Source organism: Lissotriton vulgaris, chromosome 1_1, assembly GCF_964263255.1.
Source record: "Lissotriton vulgaris chromosome 1_1, aLisVul1.2, whole genome shotgun sequence".
NCBI lineage: Eukaryota > Metazoa > Chordata > Amphibia > Caudata > Salamandridae > Lissotriton > Lissotriton vulgaris.
Genome location: NC_141685.1, coordinates 1,224,576,767 through 1,224,602,460, shown reverse-complemented (window position 1 = coordinate 1,224,602,460; position 25,694 = coordinate 1,224,576,767).

The following is a 25,694-nucleotide window of genomic DNA, read 5'->3' as shown; positions in this document are numbered from 1 at the left end:
GGCAGTGATGCAGTGCTTTGGTACGGGGCCCATTGCGGGCCCCTAATGTGTTGGGATGGAGGTTGGGTGCACTTGGGGGGTCACAGCACCAAGTGGCCGGCGCCGTGTGGTGCCTGCCACGTGGTGCAGTGACAAGCACTACGAGCGATTTTAGCATTGCAGCACCCGCTACAATGTTTAACTACAGAATGCATTCGCCATGGTGGCGGGCAATTCCTGATTTGTGAAACGGGACCGCCGCTTGTATGGTGAACGGTCTAGGTTTCCCCAGGATGGCGGACAGACTCCTGTCCATCGACCATCCTAATTGGCCTCTAGGTGTTTTAAATGATAGAACTACGAAGTCTCCCGGCAGAGATGTATTTGTCCTACCCACCCATTTAATTCCCCTTTCCATTTGTATGTCTTCGAACAATGTTCAGTCATGCCTGATCTTACCGCTTACCAGTTTAGTGCCTTGTTCCTGAGAGAAATCCAAGATTCTGAGGTCTAAGGCAATAAAGGTGGAACATTTGATAAGACAATTACATAAGGGGTGTCAGCCGGTGGAAGATTGAGGTATTCAATTGATTGTATTTGTACAGTAGGTATAGTGTTGACTGAAATATGATGAACGCTATCTGGGTTGTTCCCTTTATTTTGGCACAAACCACTATAGACGTAAAGTGTTTAATCCTGTTAACTCTGTGTACATGATTGATTTAATGGCCTCACTGTACTAGTTGTGTGTGGGTTACTACCAGCAATTAAATTCCCAGTAGGCTCACTTGTCATTCGAGTATTATGTTTTATGTTAATTGGTCCAGACAAGTTGTACATTTAATTTCTGTTTCTTTTAGTTGGATATTAACAGATTGTAAAGTAGTCTTCACAAATTGCTCTAACTATGTACCTGCTGATCATAGTGTATCCAATTTTCGATTATTTAAGTGGCTACACTGTTGGGTAAGTTCAGCAGTTGCCGCCCTTAGCCTACTCAGAGCCTGATTTTGGGTTAGTTCTTTTATTTCAGGGGGCCTCTTTATTCGGGGAACTAGTCGTAGTGCATATACACATTTTTTTAACAGTTTAGATGGCAGTGGGGAATCTGATTTAGATGTATTGATAGTTTTAAATATGTTCTGAATGCACCCATCCGTTCCCTTGTCGGTCCCTTCAGTCCCACTTCTATCACAGATTTTAAATTCTTCATTATAGTCAACTGGGTGCTCTACCACAGTCATAAGGGCCGTAATTTGATCTCCACAGACTAATAACGACTCCTCAACAGTTGAGACCAGTTTTTCAAAAGCCCCATAACTCCTGATATACATTTGAATAGTGAGGTCTGTGTATGTGTCTGTGGCTTTTCTGGGGATTTAGGCTTTCTCAGTTCGCCTATAAGTTTCTTTTTTCCCATACTAAGTCCAGATGAAGATCAGTGAGCTTAATTACTGTGTAGGATATGTACGCAATTTGAAGATAAATGAGGTATGATAAAGATAAGATGAATAAAAAACAAATCAGGTAGCTCAGCAACACCAGTCAATAAGGGCCTATATCAATTGGTCAATGAATTGGTTCCCAAGTATCTGGGTGGATTTTTTATGACAAAAGGTGTTTCCTTTTCTCTCTATTTGGTCAACCGTAGATTACTTGGCTACTGTAAACTTCCTCTACTATCCCGGCAAGGAATCTTATATCGCCTGTCTTCATCCATAAATAGCAGAGGTAACGATATGAAGGCTTAATTGCCAGTCCGACCCAGCCAAGCAATGAGTTCTAGTTAGGAGGAGGGATGAGACTTACAGAGTACCTGTGCTCCAACAATGTGTGGTCCAATTACAACTAAGTTGATAGTAATGTAGCACTGACCTTCTGATTAGGTTTTCACCACTTCCAGCTCTACACCAAGAGGCAGCTATATGCTAAAAGGGCCTCGACACAGAGAACCAAGAGGGGTGGCCCAGCCAAGCCTCCTCCGGTCTCTGACGGGCACAGACGGGCCCGCCCTTGGCCCACCTTTGCCCAGGCGTGGCCCACGCACTTTTGGGCTGTGGGTGTGTGATGGTGCTTATGAGCACAAGTAGAGCCCCTCCCTCCTGGGAGTGATCATTTCTGGGGCCTGATATCCCCCAGGCAATGCAGAAGTGTTCCAACAGCAGCAATTACAGCATCCGTAAGTCAAATAATGTTGTATTTTTCTTTTCCAAGGTGATCCGCGTTGGGGAGCCAGATGTACAAAGGAGGTTGCCAGGGCCGATGCAGCTCGCTCGCAGATGAGGCGAGAACCATAAGGCATCCAAATAAGGGGTAGGACAGATCCTCTAAATAGAGGCCCTGTAAAGCGACTGGAGATGAGGAATAGATTTCAACCTTTGAGGGAGATGGACTGTCGTGTAGTTTCCACCCCGCAGTAGGAACTGTTTGTGGATAACATAATCTTTCGTATGGTGCCAGACTGAATCATTGAAGCTCCTCAGGATATGTCATCCTATAGGCCAGCTAGTTTACATTGCCACCATAAGCCAACCGAACCCTAGGCGGGTAGAAAATGGGTCAGGCAACCACTGAACATTACAACCCTGATCCCCCAGGAATTGCTTTTACAGAGCCAGATGTACAAAGGAGGTTGCCAGGGCCGATGCAGCTCGCACGCAGATGAGGCGAGAACCATAAGGCATCCAAATAAGGGGTAGGACAGATCCTCTAAATAGAGGCCCTGTAAAGCGACTGGAGATGAGGAATAGATTTCAACCTTTGAGGGAGATGGACTGTCGTGTAGTTTCCACCCCGCAGTAGGAACTGTTTGTGGATAGCATAATCTTTCGTATGGTGCCAGACTGATTCATTGAAGCTCCTCAGGATATGTCATCCTATAGGCCAGCTAGATTACATTGCCACCATAAGCCGACCCAACCCTAGGCGGGTAGAAAATGGGTCAGGCACCACTGAACATGACAGGAATAGATTTCAACCTTTGAGGGAGATGGACTGTCGTGTAGTTTCCACCCCGCAGTAGGAACTGTTTGTGGATAGCATAATCTTTCGTATGGTGCCAGACTGAATCATTGAAGCTCCTCAGGATATGTCATCCTATAGGCCAGCTAGTTTACATTGCCACCATAAGCCGACCGAACCCTAGGCGGGTAGAAAATGGGTCAGGCAACCACTGAACATTACAACCCTGATCCCCCAGGAATAGCTTTTACAGATCTAGAACACATTTGTTCAGTCACTCATGATCTCTGTCTCTCAGAGCAAAATACAAGGAATACACAGTGGGACATTTTCAATATTTATTGAACCAACATGATTCTTGTATAAAATATAAGTGCTGCAATGATCAATAGACAGAGAAAATGAAAGGTATTAGAAGTACTAGGACAGTGAACACAATGAAAAGCTCCACCACCGTGCTGAAACAAGGTATACATGCAAGCATATAAAACAATATAGCAATCAGGCGCACTCCTACTATACGTCCCCTAACCTAAGTCTCTAGGGCGTTTCTGTATCTTCTGTCAAGAATCCCTGTACCGGATGATTCAACCCCCATTGCCTGAAGGGAAAGAATGTAGGTCCCCGTCATGGTCACGAGATATACACCCCTTGTAGAGATATCAGCAAACTGCTGGGCCAAAATTCCCCTACTGTTTCATTCACTGGAGTGGCAATAGTAATCTTTACCCCTCCGCTATCCGTACACTTTACCTACTGTTGCACTCACTGAAGAGGGAATCGTTTTTTTTTACTCCTCTGATTTCCAACATCTTCTCTACTGTTGCACTCCCAGTAGTGGGAGCAGTAATTTTTTCCCCTCTGCTATCCAGCACTTTACCTCTAGTTGCACTCACTGAAGCGGAAAATGTAAGTTTAAAGACTTTTAAATAGTTTAATGTTTTCATTTATATTATTTTTTTTAATAGATTTTATGTTATTGGTGTATGTATATATATATATATATATATATATATATATATATATATATATATATATATATATATATATATATATATATATATATATATATATATATATATATATATATATTCACTGAAAAAACCATAGGTTATAGACCATATATAGTTAGGAATTAGCATTTACAAAACCTTATTTTACTCACACAAAACCATTGAAATTCGCATATATAGTTAGTTGCACTAACTATATATCACGCACCCGCAATCCACTGCTGATGATGTCACATATTACATCATTCATGACATGGTCAGTGACATCACTGATGACATCACTGATGACATCTCAAATGACATCATTGATGACATCACTAATGACAACATCCAGTGACTGTATGTTTCTGTAAAGTTAAAATATGTCTTACATATTGAAGAATGAGTGGATGTATAAGTGTCTGGATGAAGGATTTAGTAGGTGCATGACTGACTGTATGAGTGAGTGATTAAATGTGTCTCACTGAGTGCATGGGTTAGTGACTAAACTGTCTTAATTTGTGCATCATTATGTCTGTTGTTCTGTAAACTGCTGCATGTGTTGATCAGTAGCTATATGAGTAACTATATGGGTTATTGATTGGTTGCCCAAGTATTTGTATGGGAGACTGAGTGTGTGTGGGTGGCTGGGAGGTGTATGACTCTGTGCATAGATGTGTGAGCAGTTGATTGACTAGATGTATGGGTTCAAAAGTGCATGTGGAAACAGCTGTATGGGTGGTTGACTGTGTGCATGAGTGTATTGGTGAGTGAATGGATATCTCAGTGCTACATGTCAAAGTAAGTACATATGTAAAACAGAGTACATGTGAGAGTTGACATATATAAATAACTCTGCATAAGAGCCAGTGAATGTGTGAGTGGCTGTATGGATCATTGTGAACTTGTATCAGGGATTGTATAAGAGAGTAAATATGTGTTAGTATATGTTTGAATAAGTAAGGTGTGTATAACTGTATAGTTGAGGAAATGGAGGTGTGATTGATTCTTTGCATGACTAACTAGGTGTGTGAGTAACTCCATGGATGAGTGACAGTCTGTGAGTGTCTGTTTACACTGATTGTATCTAAGGTTATATTAGAGTCTGAAGAGGTTCATCGTATCATCACATGAATGATATCATCAGTGATGTGATCAGTAATGTCAAATGAGATGTCATCAGTGATGTCATCAGTGATGTCATTTGAGATGTCATCAGTGATGTCATCAGTGATGTCACTGACCATGTCATGAATGATGTAATATGTGACATCATCAGCAGTGGATTGCGGGTGCGCGATATATAGTTAGTGCAACTAACTATATATGCGAATTTCAATGGTTTTGTGTGAGTAAAATAAGGTTTTGTAAATGCTAATTCCTAACTATATATATTCTATAACCTATGGTTTTTTCAGTGAATTTTCAAGGTTTTGTAAATGCTAATTCCTAACTATATATGGTCTATAACCTATGGTTTTTTCTGTGAATTTCAATGGTTTTTTAATTGCAAATATCAAAAGCTGTAAAATGTATTCTTCTTTTAAAGGAAAAATATATTTTTTATGTATTTAATATAATTTTTTTATGTATATAATTTTTTGTATTTATTTTTTTCGCTACCGGTCCGTGCACCGGGTAGCTTCCCGTTAGCTCAATTTGGTGGCGCGACCCGATCCGCGCACCGGGAAACGTTCCGTTAGCGCAACTGCCGCATTCGAAAACAACATCGTGACGCGTCAGGTAAGCGCGACGTATCGCGTTGCCGCGTAATGCGTCTTATGACGCGCCGCGTTAGCGCACTCTGAAGTGCTCCGGAGCGCGACCTGAGGCGCGAAGCGCAGCACCCCGGAAGCGCTCCGGGCGCGGAGTGGGACGCGTAACGTAAGCGTAACAGGTCATTGGTTTAGAACATTTTTTTTCCCAAATGATGAAAGCCCCCACCTTTTTTCCTCACTCTGACTTTCATCTTTGTGAGAGGAAGACCTGTTTCTGCTTGTTCAGTCATGGCATCTGTAGTAGCTGCAGCTGGTGGACCCCCACCACCACCACAACCACCTAGGAAGGAAGGACCACCTGCAAAGTTCCTTCCAAACCCAGAGGAAGAGGAAGAAGAAGAGGAAGAGGAGGTAGAGCCGAGGCAGTTCTTGCGTGAAGAGCCCCGGCAATCCCACCGCTTAGACCTTTTTATATGGCAATTTTTTTCTTACCCTCGAGGGCAAAAAAAGGTCAATGCCCGGCTGGTGACATGCCTCATTGCGATACAGTTCTGTCCTGAGGCACAGACAAAAAGTATAGTTTTGGAAACTATACTATGCACCGCCACATGCAGAGGTGGCATCCAATCAATTATAGCGTTGCTGAGGTGCGTCACCTCTAGGATAACCCACCAATATTATTTTACTGTTTCCCTTGGTTTTCCCCTTGTTACGCTTTCCGAAACGCTACCCGGTGCGCGGACCGGGCGCTAACCGTGCAAAAATTTGAAAAAAAAGGCTGTTTTTTTTTACATATATGGGCCTCCTCAGCCACCCTCAGAAAACCTAGGGGGTAAGGATATGTTTCCCGTGCCCCCTTATACCCATTCCCAACATTGTTTATCCTCCGTCTTGTGACTAAATTCGTCCGAAACACAAGATGGCGGACTCCCGTTACGCTACCGGTGAGCTACCCGGTTCGCGTACCGGGTAGCGCTTCCACCGCGAAAAATCGCGGGGCCCTTTAATAGCCCCCACATCAATCCTAGGGGGTCAGAAGGGGTCTACCTTGCCCCCTTTCATTCATTTCCCCCTTCGTTTATTTCCATCTCTTGTCTCTAGATCCTACCGAGAGACAAGATGGCGGCCGCTCCGGACTGTTTAGAATGTTGACAGTCACCGGAGAGCCAATCCGCTTCTCCTCGCGAAGTTCCGTTACGCGTCTGGTACGCAAACCGGTGCGCTAACCGGGACGCTGTCACAGATATATATATTTTTTTGAACGTTAATTTCTCAAAATCCACTGGAGCACATATCTTGAGACCTAGCAAAGGCACATCAGGGTACCAGTCCCTACAATTTTGCCAAGTTTGGTGGAAATCCATTCAGCCGTTCGGGCTAAAAGTGAGTCCAACTGCCCTATGGAAAACTCAATGTTAAAAACATGTTTTGGGACCCCCCTTTTTTCTCGGCCCCCGCTTGACGAAACCCCCCCAAACTTTCAGGGGACGCTCAGAAACAAAATGTGCCATTTTCCTGAAAATTACAGCCAATTCCGTCCATCAACGCCAAAGTCAATCAACATAGAATTTTCAGAAATCCCTATAAAAAAAATCCTAACTATATATACCTACTGGCGACCGCCAGTAGGTAATATATATATATATATATATATATATATATATATATATATATATATATATATATATATATATATATTTGAAGCAAAAGCTCTGGAGCATGGGAGGGAAGCACGACCATGGTCCGCCTTCCGGCCATTACATGCAGCCTGCTGTTACCTTCGTGTTTATCATTGTTTCTGCCGACGCGTTTCGGGGTTCACACCCCTTCCTCTTGGGCAAACAAAGAGCACGCCACGAAACCTGCATCTTGCGTTCTCCAACTTTATTTATAGCATCCCCACCTCCCAGGGGCGTGGTTACATCGCGCTGGCCTCTGGTGCTTTCGCCTCGCCAGGGGCGTGGTTACATCGCGCTGGCTTCTGGTGCATTTTGGGGGATGGAGTTTTCGATGCAGGTAAGTCTCCTTGTAGTAAGTTCAGGCGTGGTCTTTCAATCCGTTTTAAAATTAATCCTCTGAGTGAGTCACTGTAGGGTGCGAGCAGGCTCTATTTGCATCTGGAGCATGGTGCTGACTTGTCTCGTACAGTCCAAAACAACAGCCTCGCATAGCTAGTGATGTCTGTTTTCACCGGTTATGGATGGTTCTCCTCCCCACGGCCAGGCACCGTGTGTAGTATTTGAAGCAAACGCTCTGGAGCATGGGAGGGAAGCACGACCATGGTCCGCCTTCCGGCCATTACATGCAGCCTGCTGTTACCTTCGTGTTTATCATTGTTTCTGCCGACGCGTTTCGGGGTTCACACCCCTTCCTCTTGGGCAAACAAAGAGCACGCCACGAAACCTGCATCTTGCGTTCTCCAACTTTATTGATAGCATCCCCACCTCCCAGGGGCGTGGTTACATCGCGCTGGCCTCTGGTGCTTTCGCCTCGCCAGGGGCGTGGTTACATCGCGCTGGCTTCTGGTGCATTTTGGGGGATGGAGTTTTCGATGCAGGTAAGTCTCCTTGTAGTAAGTTCAGGCGTGGTCTTTCAATCCGTTTTAAAATTAATCCTCTGAGTGAGTCACTGTAGGGTGCGAGCAGGCTCTATTTGCATCTGGAGCATGGTGCTGACTTGTCTCGTACAGTCCAAAACAACAGCCTCGCATAGCTAGTGATGTCTGTTTTCACCGGTTATGGATGGTTCTCCTCCCCACGGCCAGGCACCGTGTGTAGTATTTGAAGCAAACGCTCTGGAGCATGGGAGGGAAGCACAACCATGGTCCGCCTTCCGGCCATTACATGCAGCCTGCTGTTACCTTCGTGTTTATCATTGTTTCTGCTGACGCGTTTCGGGGTTCACACCCCTTCCTCTTGGGCAAACAAAGAGCACGCCACGAAACCTGCATCTTGCGTTCTCCAACTTTATTGATAGCATCCCCACCTCCCAGGGGCATGGTTACATCGCGCTGGCCTCTGGTGCTTTCGCCTCGCCAGGGGCGTGGTTACATCGCGCTGGCTTCTGGTGCATTTTGGGGGATGGAGTTTTCGATGCAGGTAAGTCTCCTTGTAGTAAGTTCAGGCGTGGTCTTTCAATCCATTTTAAAATTAATCCTCTGAGTGAGTCACTGTAGGGTGCGAGCAGGCTCTATTTGCATCTGGAGCATGGTGCTGACTTGTCTCGTACAGTCCAAAACAACAGCCTCGCATAGCTAGTGATGTCTGTTTTCACCGGTTATAGATGGTTCTCCTCCCCACGGCCAGGCACCGTGTGTAGTATTTGAAGCAAACGCTCTGGAGCATGGGAGGGAAGCACGACCATGGTCCGCCTTCCGGCCATTACATGCAGCCTGCTGTTACCTTCGTGTTTATCATTGTTTCTGCCGACGCGTTTCGGGGTTCACACCCCTTCCTCTTGGGCAAACAAAGAGCACGCCACGAAACCTGCATCTTGCGTTCTCCAACTTTATTGATAGCATCCCCACCTCCCAGGGGCGTGGTTACATTGCGCTGGCCTCTGGTGCTTTCGCCTCGCCAGGGGCGTGGTTACATCGCGCTGGCTTCTGGTGCATTTTGGGGGATGGAGTTTTCGATGCAGGTAAGTCTCCTTGTAGTAAGTTCAGGCGTGGTCTTTCAATCCGTTTTAAAATTAATCCTCTGAGTGAGTCACTGTAGGGTGCGAGCAGGCTCTATTTGCATCTGGAGCATGGTGCTGACTTGTCTCGTACAGTCCAAAACAACAGCCTCGCATAGCTAGTGATGTCTGTTTTCACCGGTTATGGATGGTTCTCCTCCCCACGGCAGGCACCGTGTGTAGTATTTGAAGCAAACGCTCTGGAGCATGGGAGGGAAGCACGACCATGGTCCGCCTTCCGGCCATTACATGCAGCCTGCTGTTACCTTCGTGTTTATCATTGTTTCTGCCGACGCGTTTCGGGGTTCACACCCCTTCCTCTTGGGCAAACAAAGAGCACGCCACGAAACCTGCATCTTGCATTCTCCAACTTTATTGATAGCATCCCCACCTCCCAGGGGCGTGGTTACATCGCGCTGGCCTCTGGTGCTTTCGCCTCGCCAGGGGCGTGGTTACATCGCGCTGGCTTCTGGTGCATTTTGGGGGATGGAGTTTTCGATGCAGGTAAGTCTCCTTGTAGTAAGTTCAGGCGTGGTCCCAAAATGCACCAGAAGCCAGCGCGATGTAACCACGCCCCTGGCAGAAACAATGATAAACACGAAGGTAACAGCAGGCTGCATGTAATGGCCGGAAGGCGGACCATGGTCGTGCTTCCCTCCCATGCTCCAGAGCGTTTGCTTCAAATATATATATATATATATATATATACATATATATTTGTAAATTTTCAAATATACAATTATAAAATAAATTAAAATTACTAGTTTAATTGTTTTAAAGTATATATATATATATGAATATTACATTTTATATACATATGTTTACATTTTTTACATTACATTCATTTGTTATATTTGTTAGAATGTTTATTTAATCTAATTTTTTTTAAGTTAATTTTATTATTCAATATAGTTAATATTATTTTTTGTATATTAAAATAGATATTTTGTACAACTATATTTTTCACATCAATATTTTTTTATGTACCACTTATAAATATGGGATGTATATATTTTTGACATGGATATTTATAACTCGATATTTGTGTATGGCTATTTTAGGAGTCGAAATTCTATCTGTGCACCGGCAGGACCTAGAGGTGCCAGATAGTGATAGTGAGTCCAATGTATTGTAGACCACAACTACACAGTAACCTATAAACCACATTAGGGGTGTTGCAGTTACTCTATACATCTTACCGAAGATACATAAGCCCACTCGCCCACCCCCCGGCAGACCTATCGTGTCGGGGATACAATCAATCCTTGAGCCCCTTTCGCAATATGCGGATTATTTCTTGCGCGAGGCAGTGGTGAATCAACCATCCTTTATAAAGGATACCACTGATATCCTGAATATCTTGGAGAGTGTTCCCTACGATTCTAATGTACAATGGTTGGCAACCATTGACGTTGAAACAAGCCTCGCGCACCCGATCACGTGACCATGGTGCGTGAGGCTTGTTTTGCTCACCCGGGAGGTTTAAAAGGTGCACCCTCGTTCCCGTCCGTTGTTCCTGGGACGATACAACGCCCTCGAATCTTGTGTGTACGGTAAGGAGAGGGCTCTGGGATTCGGGCGCCTTCGGCAGCCCGATTGTGCATATCTGTTGTTTGTCCGCCCATACTCGAGTGAACAACGTGTATTATCCACACCGTGTTCACGGGTTGCGATAGCGCTCCAAGTATACTTGCAGTAGGTTTCACAGGCGGTTTGTTAGTTTATCACACCGGCAGATTCTAGGAATTAGACCATGCAGAGTTCAATGGTTCTGTGGGGTTGTTCCTAATGAAGAGTTGTGTACATATATTTCTTAAAGCAACAGTAAGTAGGTTGCCCTCAGTATATTGTTTACAATGGGGTCAGAGGAAACGCGTGTGTTATGTGAGCGTTCCAATAAGATTCTGGTTGCATACCTTTTTAATGACAGTAAGCAGGTTACCCTTAGTATAGATATCCATGAATAGCACAATTGGGTCAGAGTAAATGTATTGATACTGCACAATAGAGAGTATCCCTTCAGTCAGCAATTCTCTGTTGATGCTCTGTTTGAGTAAATGTGTATTGGGTTGACATTAGTCCGCCAGTGGGGTGGCAGCCCACGCATGCAAGGTGAATTCGAAGAGAATGCTATCATATGCATACTATATTGATTACATATAAATACTCCACAGGTTGATGTGACAACCGACAACTAGGCGGAGAACTGCTTTTTCAGTTGGTACGAGGGAGCATAGCTGAATAAGGGTAAACTAACAATGACATTTTTTTTAATATATTATCCCCCACCCCCTATGTTTTCTATGTTGGGTGTAAGACATATGGTAAATTGGTGGAGGATAACAATTTCTTGGAAACAGGAAATTGTTTTTTACAATCATAAAAGCACAAGAATTTGGATGTCTAGATTAAGAACTGGTCGTGATTTCATTATATTTTATTTCTTTTTTCAACTCGGCAGCTTCCTGTTCAAAAGATGTTGGAAGTGGGTGCAGCAACAGAGTATTAACCCTGATGAATCTGCCATAAAGGTGATTGGGCAGTGAAACATGTCGGTCACAGGTAGTGGTATGCGACATTAAGCTACCAGCCTTTTTATTTCAACTGCGCACACCCCAGTCATTAATAAAAGTAGTTTAAGAGGTGTGTCTGTTGATTTTACCTTTCACTCTGTTTTGTTTGTCTAAGGAGTTACGCTCTAAGCTCCTTGCTATGCACCGTCTTTTTACCTTTTTTTCTCACTTTTTCACTAAATCTTGGAATAGGAATGGTCACCTATGATGAGAAAGGGGCCAAGTTTCTGGTAAACATCTGACCAGATCGCCCCGAGGGTGTTCGCCCGTGAGGTGCCTTCCTCTCCGCCACACATTTTTTTCTTGATTATTTTGGTGTATGTGTGGGTATATGTATGGTCCTATGCAGGGCTGACATTTTTTTGGTTGCGCCGAGTTGAAAATATATGGAACCCCCCACAATCAGTAATATTGACAGACTAGAGTGTTTGTTCAGGGACAGTAGGGCATTAGAGACAATGAACACCTAAATATAGAAATAATATCAGGTGTTCTCCGTAATTCTACGATCTGAGAATTTAGGCGGACGAGGGTCTCATGCCCGCTAGATAATTACTAACCAGAGTCCTGGGTACTGGAAATTCTTTTGGATTGTATTCATTGAGTGGAGGGCTTTTTTCCTATGAGTACCCATAATTTTCCCTCTAAGCTCCTTTTGTTATTGAATGTCGTGTACGGCGGCTCAGCCGTGAGAGCATTTACAATTAAATGATAATGGTAGGGTTCATTTTAATGATTTTGTCTTTTTTCTTTTTTCACGACCAAGTCTAGACACCCCATTTTTGAATAGTTTGTCCTGTATTGTGACAGTGAGAGCACCATTATACGCTGGGTACCCTGAAACGTTTCACTATATTTAGGGTAGGACCTTCACCTTGTATAGACTCCCGGAAAGGATAGATTTTTCTAGATGGATAAGAATTGTCTTGCCTTCACTAATGACCAGATAGCCACAATTTTATCAGGGCCATCACTACTCTCGGGTGCCCCACTCAGGGGTACTACTTCTGCCCGAGAAGGATGGGAGAAATTATCCAATCTCAAAAAGAAACAAGTGAGGATTGCACTTCATGGTGCGTTGATGACTGAATACTACACAGCAGGTGCAGCACCTCCCAGCCAATTAGTTAGAATCGAACCACGGATTTTCTTGGACGACAGTAAATTCCGCCAGGATTGGAGTTTCATCGCTAACAAATGTACTAGGGACTGGCTAATTTTAATAATCAGTACCGCCCAACGTTTGAGCGAGGACCTTTTAAAAGAGATTATTGAGTTAGAAGAAACCATATCCAAGGACACGACCCTCTTGAACAGTAAAAAGCATCTACAGAGAATTCAGGACGATTTGGCAGACTATAAAAATTATATGGTCAACCAAAAAAATTAAAGGGCTAACCAAAAACTCAGAGAGGTACTCACATGAGTGGGCTTTTCCGTATGTAAAGGAAGAGTACTATCAACAGGCACCAGATCAGCAAAGTGCAGGTACACGGCAGAGAGGGAGAGGTGCTAGACAGCAGTTCAGACGAACTCCTAACAACTGGACGTTTGACAACACCTCTAGTGAAGAGGAAGAAGAACCCCAACAGGGCAATAGGGTTAGGTTTAACCAACAAGATCGCCAGGACGAAGATTTGGGGGCCCTACTACGCTCTTTTTTAGGGCAAGGTCAGGGAACCAATCACAACCGGGGATGGGGGAGCTCAGGAAGAGGCAGAGGGAGAGGCAACTCAGTACCCCAATGGCAGACCCACTCACCCAGGGTGACTCGCAGCAGAGGTCGCACACTGAACTAGATGAAAGCATTGTTGTGAACTTGTCAGACTACACTCTAACATCTGACGAGGAGAGAGTCTTGAACAAAGGTTTAGGATTCGTCCCTACACCCAGACACGATGCTTTTAAATGCCGTATAGAATTCCATGAAACGATGCAGAGGATTAAACTAAAAAAGTTTTTTGCCAATAAAGAAAAAGATACTGATTCGTTTCGAGGTACTAACCTAAAAAAAACCTCCACTTTTTGTCCTCCCATGGCAACGATGGGTCCGGAGGTGGCTGTTTTTGAGGAAAGGGTCTTACAAGACATAGAAAATTTTGAAAAATCCCAGGAACATTTTAAACACACAAACATGACTAAAGATGATTGGAAAGCAGTAAGGTCACTTGAACAGAATAGTCTGCTTACTATAAAATCAGCAGATAAGGGGGGTGCGGTTGTTGTACTAAATACTAAAGATTACGATGCAGAGGTACAATGTCTGCTGAATGTACGTACGAACTACCGTCCTCTAAACAAGGACCCTGTTGAGGAGCTATCTAAGATGATCAAGGAAATGGTAAGCAGGGCTAAGACTAACAAATGGATCTCGGTAAAAGAAGCGGAGTTTCTGGTCAATGACACCCCCAGGACTTCTGCTCTATACATCTTACCGAAGATACATAAGCCCACTCGCCCACCCCCCGGCAGACCTATCGTGTCGGGGATACAATCAATCCTTGAGCCCCTTTCGCAATATGCGGATTATTTCTTGCGCGAGGCAGTGGTGAATCAACCATCCTTTATAAAGGATACCACTGATATCCTGAATATCTTGGAGAGTGTTCCCTACGATTCTAATGTACAATGGTTGGTAACCATTGACGTTGAATCTCTGTATACGAGTATCCCTCAGGACTCTACGCTGGTGGCAGCAGCACGCGCCCTGAGGGACCTCGAGTGGTTCTATGATGTTCCACAATCGTTCGTCATGGAATGCGTTGAAGTGGCTTTGACTCGTAACTATTTTATGTACAAGAATCAACTGTACTTACAAACCTCTGGGACCTCCATGGGGGCCACAATGGCCCCCAGCCTGGCATGTATACATGTTGGCCAGTTTGAGGAGCACATCGTCTATCCAGATACCAACCCTTTCCAGAGGCAGATTTGCCTCTGGAAAAGATATATAGACGATGTGCTCTGCATTTGGTCTGGCTCAGAGGAGTCGCTACTTGAGTTTTGTACTTGGTTAAACTCACAGGATCAGAGTCTTAAGTTCACCTGGTCATACAGTCACACCAAGGCTACCTATTTGGACTTGGATATTGAGGCCAATGGGGTCGGTACCTTGAGTACTCGGGTCCACCAAAAACTCACTGACAGAAATTCCCTTCTACTGTACAATTCACACCACCCGAGGGCCCTGCGTGACAATCTTCCGGTGGGCCAATTTCTTAGATATCGGAGAAATTGTTCTGAGACCAAAACCTTTGTTGAACAGTCCATTGACCTTACAAAAAAATTAGAACAGCGGAACTATCCATACAAGGTTGTGAAGAATGCGAGAAAGAGGGCGCTTAATACTCCCCTTGATGCTTTACTTGAGCATAGCACCAGAGATAAAAAGGACTGCTTACCAGAAGTCATGACCTTTGAGCCTATGGCCACGAAGATTAGGCAGTCAATCAGGAAACACTGGGGTCTATTAAGTAATAAAGATTTCTCGATGCCCCCCCCAAGATTTGCCTTCAAAATGTCAGGCAATCTAAAGGACAGGCTTGTCCACACTCGGGATCGAGTACCTCTGAGAAGCGACATCACGACGATACCAAAGGGACATTACCCTTGTGGTACATGTTCAGTGTGTCCATTGACCAGTAAATGTAGTAGCGTCATGTTATCCACCGGAAAAGAATGGTTCTTAAATCAATTTAGTAACTGCAACACCACTAATGTGGTTTATAGGTTACTGTGTAGTTGTGGTCTACAATACATTGGACTCACTACGAGGAGAATAAAGGTTCGGATACAGGAACACCTGAGCACCATCAGGGCTGGGAAATTGACGACTAAATTGGTCCAACACTGTTATCAAGAAAAACACAGCTTCACATGGACAGTGTTGGAGACAGTAAAGGGAAATCCTACCAACGTGGAGTCAATCTTGATCACAAAGGAAGCGAAATGGATTTTCAGAGAGAGCAGTGATAAGCATGGCCTTAATGAGATTATAGAGTGGAATAAGGTAAAATAACTTGGCAACCACTTTTAAGTTCTGCCTTCTGAGCAGGCGCTTCTTAGCCTTATACACTAATTAGGGTTATACATTCTGCCACTGTAATTGGACATCAGCAGCATCCACGAACTTGATACCATGAATGTGTATACATACCTTAGTAATCTAGGTGTGTGTTTGTTTTGATGTTTAAGAGATTGGCACACATGAAGGTGGCCCTTCTTTTAAGCCTGTTCAAAATTCTGGTTTCATTTGAAAGATTGAAAGAACATATTTAAGTTCAGATGTTGTATTCCAGCAGAATGTCAAATGCACAATATATTCTGAATCTAATCCATCTATCTTTTTCATGGTTGCCTCTGCAATGATTTAGATATAATCACAGAACTTCCTCGCCATTTCAAAATGGCGCCCATATTGGTCATTGAATCCCATGACTTCCATACCACGATACCCTGAATGTGTATACATACTGGAGGATTCTATTTCTGATGCTTAGGAGATTGGCACACACGAAGGCGGGCTCTTCATTTAGGCCTTTTTTAAAACTCTGGTTTTATTAGAAAAATTGAAACAACTTATTTAATTTCAGACGTTTAATTCCAGCTAAATGTGAGATGTACAACTTATCCTGAATCTACTTCACTGGTATCTATTATATTTACTGTTGCCACTGCGGTGATTTAGCCACTTCAAAATGGCGCTCACTTTGGTTAGTTAAGCCCTTTATTTTCATCCATGCCGTTTTTGGCCCTCTTCACGTGACAGGGGTCTGTCCCGATCACGTGACCATGGTGCGCGAGGCTTGTTTTGCTCAGCCGGGAGGTTTAAAAGGTGCACCCTCGTTCCCGTCCGTTGTTCCTGGGACGATACAACGCCCTCGAATCTTGTGTGTACGGTAAGGAGAGGGCTCTGGGATTGTGCATATCTGTTGTTTGTCCGCCCATACTTGAGTGAACAACGTGTATTATCCACACCGTGTTCACGGGTTGCGATAGCGCTCCTAGTATACTTGCAGTAGGTTTCACAGGCGGTTTGTTAGTTTATCACACCGGCAGATTCTAGGAATTAGACCATGCAGAGTTCAATGGTTCTGTGGGGTTGTTCCTAATGAAGAGTTGTGTACATATATTTCTTAAAGCAACAGTAAGTAGGTTGCCCTCAGTATATTGTTTACAATGGGGTCAGAGGAAACGCGTGTGTTATGTGAGCGTTCCAATTAGATTCTGGTTGCATACCTTTTTAATGACAGTAAGCAGGTTACCCTTAGTATAGATATCCATGAATGGCACAATTGGGTCAGAGTAAATGTATTGATACTGCACAATAGAGAGTATCCCTTCAGTCAGCAATTCTCTGTTGATGCTCTGTTTGAGTAAATGTGTATTGGGTTGACATTAGTCCGCCAGTGGGGTGGCAGCCTACGCATGCAAGGTGAATTCGAAGAGCATGCTATCATATACATACTATATTGATTACATATAAATACTCCACAGGTTGATGTGACAACCGACAACTAGGCTGGTACGAGGGAGCATAGCTGAATAAGGGTAAACTAACAATGAATTTTTTTTTTAATATATTATCCCCCACCCCCTATGTTTTCTATGTTGGGTGTAAGACATATGGTAAATTGGTGGAGGATAACAATTTCTTGGAAACAGGAAATTGTTTTTTACAATCATAAAAGCACAAGAATTTGGATGTCTAGATTAAGAACTGGTCGTGATTTCATTCTATTTTATTTATTTTTTCAACTCGGCAGCTTCCTGTTCAAAAGATGTTGGAAGTGGGTGCAGCAACAGAGTATTAACCCTGATGAATCTGCCATAAAGGGCAGTGAAACATGTCGGTCACAGGTAGTGGTATGCGACATTAAGCTACCAGCCTTTTTATTTCAACTGCGCACACCCCAGTCATTAATAAAAGTAGTTTAAGAGGTGTGTCTGTTGATTTTACCTTTCACTCTGTTTTGTTTGTCTAAGGAGTTACGCTCTAAGCTCCTTGCTATGCACCGTCTTTTTACCTTTTTTTCTCACTTATTCACTAAATCTTGGAATAGGAATGGTCACCTATGATGAGAAAGGGGCCAAGTTTCTGGTAAACATCTGACCAGATCGCCCCGAGGGTGTTCGCCCGTGAGGTGCCTTCCTCTCCGCCACACATTTTTTCTTGATTATTTTGGTGTATGTTTGGGTATATGTATGGTCCTATGTAGGGCTGACATTGTTTTGGTTGCGGCGAGTTGAAAATATATGGAACCCCCCACAATCAGTAATATTGACAGACTAGAGTGTTTGTTCAGGGACAGTAGGGCATTAGAGACAATGAACACCTAAATATAGAAATAATATCAGGTGTTCTCCGTAATTCTACGATCTGAGAATTTAGGCGGACGAGGGTCTCATGCCCGCTAGATAATTACTAACCAGAGTCCTGGGTACTGGAAATTCTTTTGGATTGTATTCATTGAGTGGAGGGCTTTTTTCCTATGAGTACCCATAATTTTCCTTCTAAGCTCCTTTTGTTATTGAATTGAGTCAAAGTAGTCTGCTGTAGCACTGCCCAGAGAGGTACGGAAGGGCGGGTCTTCTAGTGCAGCAGGGTGCAGACACCAGGTGGGAATGGCTGGTGCATTACTGTCCCGGGTTTACAGCATAGCGATACAAGGGAGTGTGCATATCAGTCATGTTCCAGGTAATAATGTTAGTGCATGACATGGAGTTATTGGGTCGGGGTTCCATTCGAGACAGTGTCGCGCAAGCCGGAGACCTTTATGATGTGCAATAGTAGCAGTAAGTAAGGGAGGCGGGGAGGAAGTATTCCCTGGGCAGTTTGTGTAAACAGGGGAGAAAAGGGAAATTCAAACCGGAAATATTATGAGAGCGGGGGAACAATGGGTATCCACCAAAACTGTCAACCTGTGAGCGGAAGTTATGGGCCCTCAGCGCTGGTTGAAAAAGTCACAGAGAGGGATTGCAAGGGCGGGTGCTTCAGTGCGCCATCTGCAAGGTAGGGAGATGCCAAATATTGAGAAATGTATGTGAAATAGCAAAGCTTAGCACTACATTGACTTCCAGTGTCCCGGATTGGGTGGCATGTCCCAGGTGGCCAGACCAACAACAGCTGTGGGTTAAACGAGGTTAATACATGTATGAACAAAACAGTTGAGGAACAATGGAGGAAGACCAGTTAAAGTTATGTGAATGGTAATAATCAATGTCTCATATCAGGTCATCATCGGTTTGAGATGTCACCTCAGGCGGTGCCATCTAGTCCGCCTCTCAGGGTCATGTGGCATACGAGAGATTATTGTTGAGAGACTTTGTGGATGCTGCATCAGGGATTGTGGTCTGGTTATGGCTAAGCTTTGTGGATGAAATCTGTAGGGCTTGACACCTCTCCTTGTATCTTCTTACAGGTTCGGTGTGGAGCCAGGTCCCAGGGGACAATGTTCCCATATCTGACATCCCCGGTGGTGGTCCCAAGCAGCTCCCTCAGCTTGAGTCAAGCTAGTGTGTGTAGGGCACACAGTTGTGTGTCCAGCAGATTCCATAATGTCCCAGGTATCCTTTGCAGAGTCGAAGAAGTGACCAGTCTCTTCCATCATTACTCAAAGTCAGGTAGGGAAGAAGAGTGAGTATCACATGTCCAGTTCACAGAGGTACTGCTTGACCACAAAAAATTAGCTCCTCTATTGCTGCAATGTAACGTTGTAGTCGAGGAGTAGCATGTTGGAACCATTTTCTACTTGCATCTCTTGCGGCTTACGTGCTATGGGTAGGATGAAATTGCTGTCTCTGTAGTTGAGCAACCAGATAGGAAAGGTCTGGGGCAGCTCCAAGTGGTGGGTGAGGGGCTGGCACTTGGTGGGCTGGCTCGACAACAAAGAAAGGGGAGTGTGCCGCGTTGGAGAGCAGAGAATGGATCCAGGACTCAGTGTATATCACAAGATCCAGGGTCTGCACCAAGTAGGCCATTTCGCTTGTTGGTTTCAGTACAGCCAGTGTTTGTTCAACGGTGTGTACCTTGTCTGCTAGTTTGCGGTGATCAGCAAGTAACCAATTAAAGTCCATCGTAACTTTGTCTGTTCTACTTTCCAATAACGTGCATGTCTGTCCAAATGCTGTCTTTTCCACAGCTTGTAGCACTATGTTGAGTTTACTGTCAAAGGACTCTGCTGGATCAGGATGTCCCAATGCTGAGTGGTCCCCCAGTTGTCGCAGCATGACTGATGACTGCCACAGTGATCCCTGCTGATCTACCAAGCATTGGCAACCCATAATGAGGTGATGTGTGTTGAGCATCTGGAGGGCCCAAGATGGCAGTGCACACCTGGGACATCATCGCCTCAACCTTTTAAAGTGCATCAGAAAGGATTGTGAGCCACCTACACAAAGCTGAGCCCAGCGTCGGCTAAAGATTCTCCATTATGTCCCACTGGGATGTTAAGTGGTGGGGGCCAACCCACCAAAATGGGCCCTTTTTCGTTCACCTCAGGGAGAAGCAGGCATCACAGCACAAACAGCTCAGAGGTGCTCAAGAAAAATCTGAGATTTTTGGTCCCACTGGCGAACCCCAGACCAGTTGATGGCGTTGCAGCACAAGAAGCCCTGCTCCTTCGATGGGGCACCCTCATGTGTCAACGGTCTTGGAGACTGTATCAGCACCCGACAATGCGTTTTCTCCAGGCTCTGTCACTGGTGTCTGCAGGTGCCCAACGGTGTTGTGGTTTTAGCGGTCTGGGGCAGGTTTGCTAGCCTTCACTGTGATCCCCTCTATTGTGTGGTCTGTGTGGTAGATGGCCAGTGATGCCATGCAGTAGTCCCCAGTACCCCAAGCTTCAGCAACATAGCAGCTCTCCCGGGCGATGTCCTCTACCAGGCGAGCCACGAACCCCATGGCTTCACCATATAAAGCCTCAGACCGGATTCCATTCCCGGGTCCCCGCCAGCTATCCAGCCTCTGCCAGGCAGTTAAGGAGTTTACTGAGGGCAGTGGCCTTGTATCAACATCTATGGAGTCCCCTCAATTCTCACAAACAGCAGGTGTAGCAGTAGCAGCCCATCTGCATCACCAGATCCTAGCATTGCTGGGGCCTGCAATGTATGTATACTCATTTATTCGCGCTCAAGGCCACCTCAGAGCCTCACTTCTGGCTCCATCCTGGGCCCAGGGGTCAAGACGCACTCCACCATGCAGACATCCCCCAATGCCTGGGGCAGTTCTCCATGAGGGCAGGTGTGTTATGCAGCAAGTGGGGTGGCGGTACAGAGGTACCGCCGATCTGGCCCTCCATGTTAAGTAGCCCTGGAGTAGGACACGAGGGTCCTCAGGCAGGGAACAGGTGGTGCGATTGCATCCTAAGGCCCTTGTTCGCTCTAGAGTTGGCCGCCAGAAGTTTCTAAATAATTGCCCCCACACTCACAGCACCTAGAGTGTCTATCACAGGCCTCGTGTGGGAGAGGGTATGGGAGCAGTTTCCGGTCTTGTGGCTTCACCGACTGCCGCACCGGGAGGCCAGTGAAATCGGGTTCTGTGGCACACTGCCACCTCATGGGATAGGACCGTCAGTGGGCAGCAGCTTCCCCGTAGTCTCACAACATGCATCACTCACCATCCTGTTTCCCAAGCACCAGTCTCATCCCAGGGTGGGACTGCTAGCCAGGCAGAGCCCACACAGTGCCGCATCTGCACAGGTGGAGCAATTGTGTGTGGCTGGCCCCTCATGACGACTGGCCCTGACCAGGGTCCGAGCAATGGTACTCTCTTTGTTGCCTAGCAGTTCATTAATGGCCCCAGCAGCGGAAGGGTGGGTCTGGGAGCAGAATGCACTTTACAAGCAGTGCTGATGATTAATGGTGGGCATGAGAAAAGATGTGCAGAGCTTCCCTACTGCACGTCTGTCATCTTGGCCCGTCTAGCCACCCCTGAGGGGCCCCACTGATTTTTGGCGATACTCAGTAATTATCCCTGTGTTTAAAAAGGAGGACATGTCAGACCCTAGGTGCTGTAGACCGATTTCCCTTATTGACTCATCAGTCAAGGTTTTGGGCAGGGTCATTCAGGCAAGACTGCCAATTTGATCAGAACAAAGAAATGTGATTTCCAGCCTGCAGTATGGGTTTAGGCACAGGAAAGATACTCTTGATCAGTGCCTTAACCTGCAGTTGATTATTGACAAATACACAGTGGCTTAAAGACAGAGTTAACAGCAAGCTCCCAATGCTTTAAGATCTCCCTATGGCCCTAATAGGCAGTAGTGCTGGAACAATTTTCACACTAGTGCTGCCATCAATGTTAAATCACTGAACTCATAGGAATTCTGAAAAACTGAAACAACAAGTGCCGCAAACAAGCTCCACCCATTCAGCAAAAGATTGGTAAGGCTGTAGTATGTAACTCTTGTTACATTTAGGAGAACACTGTCACATACATACTACAAATGCATGGTGTGATATTGACTTATTTACAGACTGCAAATTTTCCATTGAAATGACCACTAAATTTGCACAAACATATCAATTCACTGATAAAGCTGTATAGCACACAAACGATAATGTGTGGAAATTGGGTTTCAGAGAACATTTTTGATTGGCTCATCACAACATGTATTGATCAGTTTTGCCCCTATTTAAATCTTTATTTCCATCACACTTTAGAAAATAGAAAAACAGAGCTTCATGTGTGCTTTCCTGTTTACCTTTTTTGAAAAATGTGTTCATTTAGTACACATGTGTATGCTGTGTATTATTAGGAAACGTCATACAGCCGTTCCTTTCACAGCAGCACATTTTTTATATAGTTCACTTACCAAAATACTCACACTTTTCAGAAAGAGAAAAGGAAACAACATTGTCCAGTTTAAAAAAATAAGTAGCAATTTGTCAGAAGACTAGACTTACATTTGACTTCTGTCTTTGAACCACAGAAAATGTGGCATGGTAAAAAGCAAAGGGTCATATTTACAAGCCCCGTTGCATAACTTTTGTATCACACAGTGTGGTGCAAGAGTGATGTAACTTAAAAAAATCGATTTATCAAGCCATGCGATGCCACCTTGTATGGACCTGAGTGGCTTCAGGATTCTCGTGTAAAGCAACGCACGGAAATCAATGCGTTGCCTTACTTTGCGCCAGGGAGGTGTTCCATTGGTGTTGCTTGGGTGTTTACATGCATCTCCCATGGTGCAAAGGTGCCTGTGTTGGCACTAGGCAGCCAAAATAGCACCAGCTTAGGGACAAGGCCAGGAAGACATCATATTATTTTAAATACGGCACATTCCTGCCCTTTCCCTGTTATGTAGCTCAGCTGTGTTGTGTTACTGTGCAATAAATATAGCCCAAAATGTAACGTTCATCTTTAATGCTCCTTCATCTTCGGAGTTCCACCAGGGTTATTTACGGGCCCTCTATGGGCTCAAGGAGCTATTGCTGTAGAGTCCCCTCCTAACTCTGGGCCTCGGTGCATTGCAACTGCTGCACCACTGGTGGCTAAGTCACTGACCTGTTTCTATCCCTTGCAACATGGTGCAAAGCCTGGGATTTTGATGGGGTACATCCCTGTACACTGCAAAAATCATTTCGCAATGAAAAGAATTGAGTAAAACATACTAAAATCAAAAGGAATGGAACTTACAATGGAAAAGGAGGAACTGCTGTTAGCAAGCTGGAGGGTACAAACTCCATGTCATGACCAGAGACTTAATGAGGTTGAGACAGATGGACGCACCTACATATGTGCAGGAGCTATTGCAAGAGTTTCCTGCTTCAGTCTGGCACCTTGAAATTCTCAGAAGATAAGGAATCTGCAGTCAGATTTTTTTCATAAATCCTCGTTTTCAGTTCACAAGATGTGGTAAATACATTTACTCACACATACTTTTTTGGTGATCTCAAAGAAAGCTTTGGAGACAACTCACAAAATTGTTTGTGAATACACATGTTATTTAAGTTCACAAAAATAATAATTTATGAGTTTCAATTCAAATTCATATTCAATTAAATATGACCAGGGCTGGACTGGGAACTGAAAGCAGCCCTGGCCAATTTTTCCAGACCAGCCCCCGTCCATTCCGTAGTGAGCGAGCGCAGCTAGTGAGCCCGACTGTAGCCAAGGTGGGAGGGTTTGGGCGGGTTCTCCCCCCAAGAAATTTTGGGAAAAAGACAGACCAAAATGTTGAATTTTACAGTGCATTTTTCATTACATATTCAATTGTATAAATGTTCAAAGCACAGTAAATAGTAGATGATTACCTTAAAGAGCACCAGGTTACCCACCAAGTCATATGTACCAATAGACCTTCTTTCAGAGAGCACCAAAAATAGACACAAGTAGTGAATCAGAGAGAACAAAGTAAAAGTGAGACCAGCCCCCACATGGTGTGTAGCGAGCAAGCGCAGTGAGCAACCACTAGTAGGGGGAATGTGTGGAGTTGTCCCCCCAAGAAAATTTGAGACAGAAAGGCCAAAACAAAGCATTTTTCTACAAATTTAGTTATTACATATTATATTGTATTAACTTTTAAAGCATAGTCAATGATTACCTTTTGAAGCACCAGGATATCCAGTCATAAATCAAAGACATTCCTACAGAAAACACTAAAAAATGAAATTTCGATCACGAAACATGAATTAAATATAACCAATTTGTTCTTCATATGAAATAGCATAAAGTCATTTAAAAACTCACTTAACTTCAAACAATTGTGCAAAGGTTCATAGTAAAAAGTGTACAAGATAATGTGTACTTCAACCCTTGTGGTGCCACCACTTTTGCAAAGAGCTGCTACTCTTTAGTGCGACCGGAAGTAACACTTCTAAAGAGGACTGATTTTCTTTCTTGGTGCAGCACGTCACTGCAATGGTGTAATAACTGTGATAGGTCAGTGACTGCACTACTGAGGTGAATACCGCAATATGGGATAGTGAGCACCCACTTTAATTATTTTAAACATGTGCTAACCTAGTCTTCCATGGTCTGCGGTGGTACGACTGAGTTGGTGGGCCCTGGTGTGCAACCATGATTCGATTTGTGTGATAGATCATGATTACTGGATTCTGCCCTGAATCTACTTTTTCGACGGCGTTCTTCGTATCTGGTCAATTGCGGTTGTTGTCCCCTTTTCCCTTCTCCAGTGTGCCCTGATGAAGGTGTGGCCCTAAAATTGGCCGAGCACCGAAACGCGCGTTGGCGCCTCAAGTCTGTCCTGTTATTTTGTCATCTAGTCTCCTATGTGTTTTTGTGAGACGCCATCAGGACTGAATTCATCGTTTAACATCTGGCTACTCTAGTGTGATTTATATGGAATGACTGAAGGATGTGTGAGTTTATCTGAACTCTATTGAGGTATTGGATGAATGAACAGTGTATGGAGATAGTTGAGTTTTATTGAATGTGTGAAGGGTGGATGGGAGATTGATTGGATGAGATAACCGCTCTGTATTGCTATGAATTCAATTTGTTATCTATGTCATCACTGTTTTTTTGTAAGAAATTATATTTATATAAAAGAAATGAAATAAAAAATATAAAAAATGAATCCTGTCTTATAATGATCTGGTATTGGAAGTCTTGATTTGATCTGGTCTTAGTGAGCTCATTTCTGTGAATTTATTGGAAGGACCCTTACTGGGCCATTTTTGTATCAGAGAGGGCATTCTGTTTTTTTTTCCCTTTTTTAGTACTTGACTCCCCTGCCAGTTTGCCCTACATTTGCTCTTTCAGGGGTCCCCTTTGCTACTTATTGATAATATTAGTTATTGACATTAAAATACATTCACAAAGTGGGTTACGT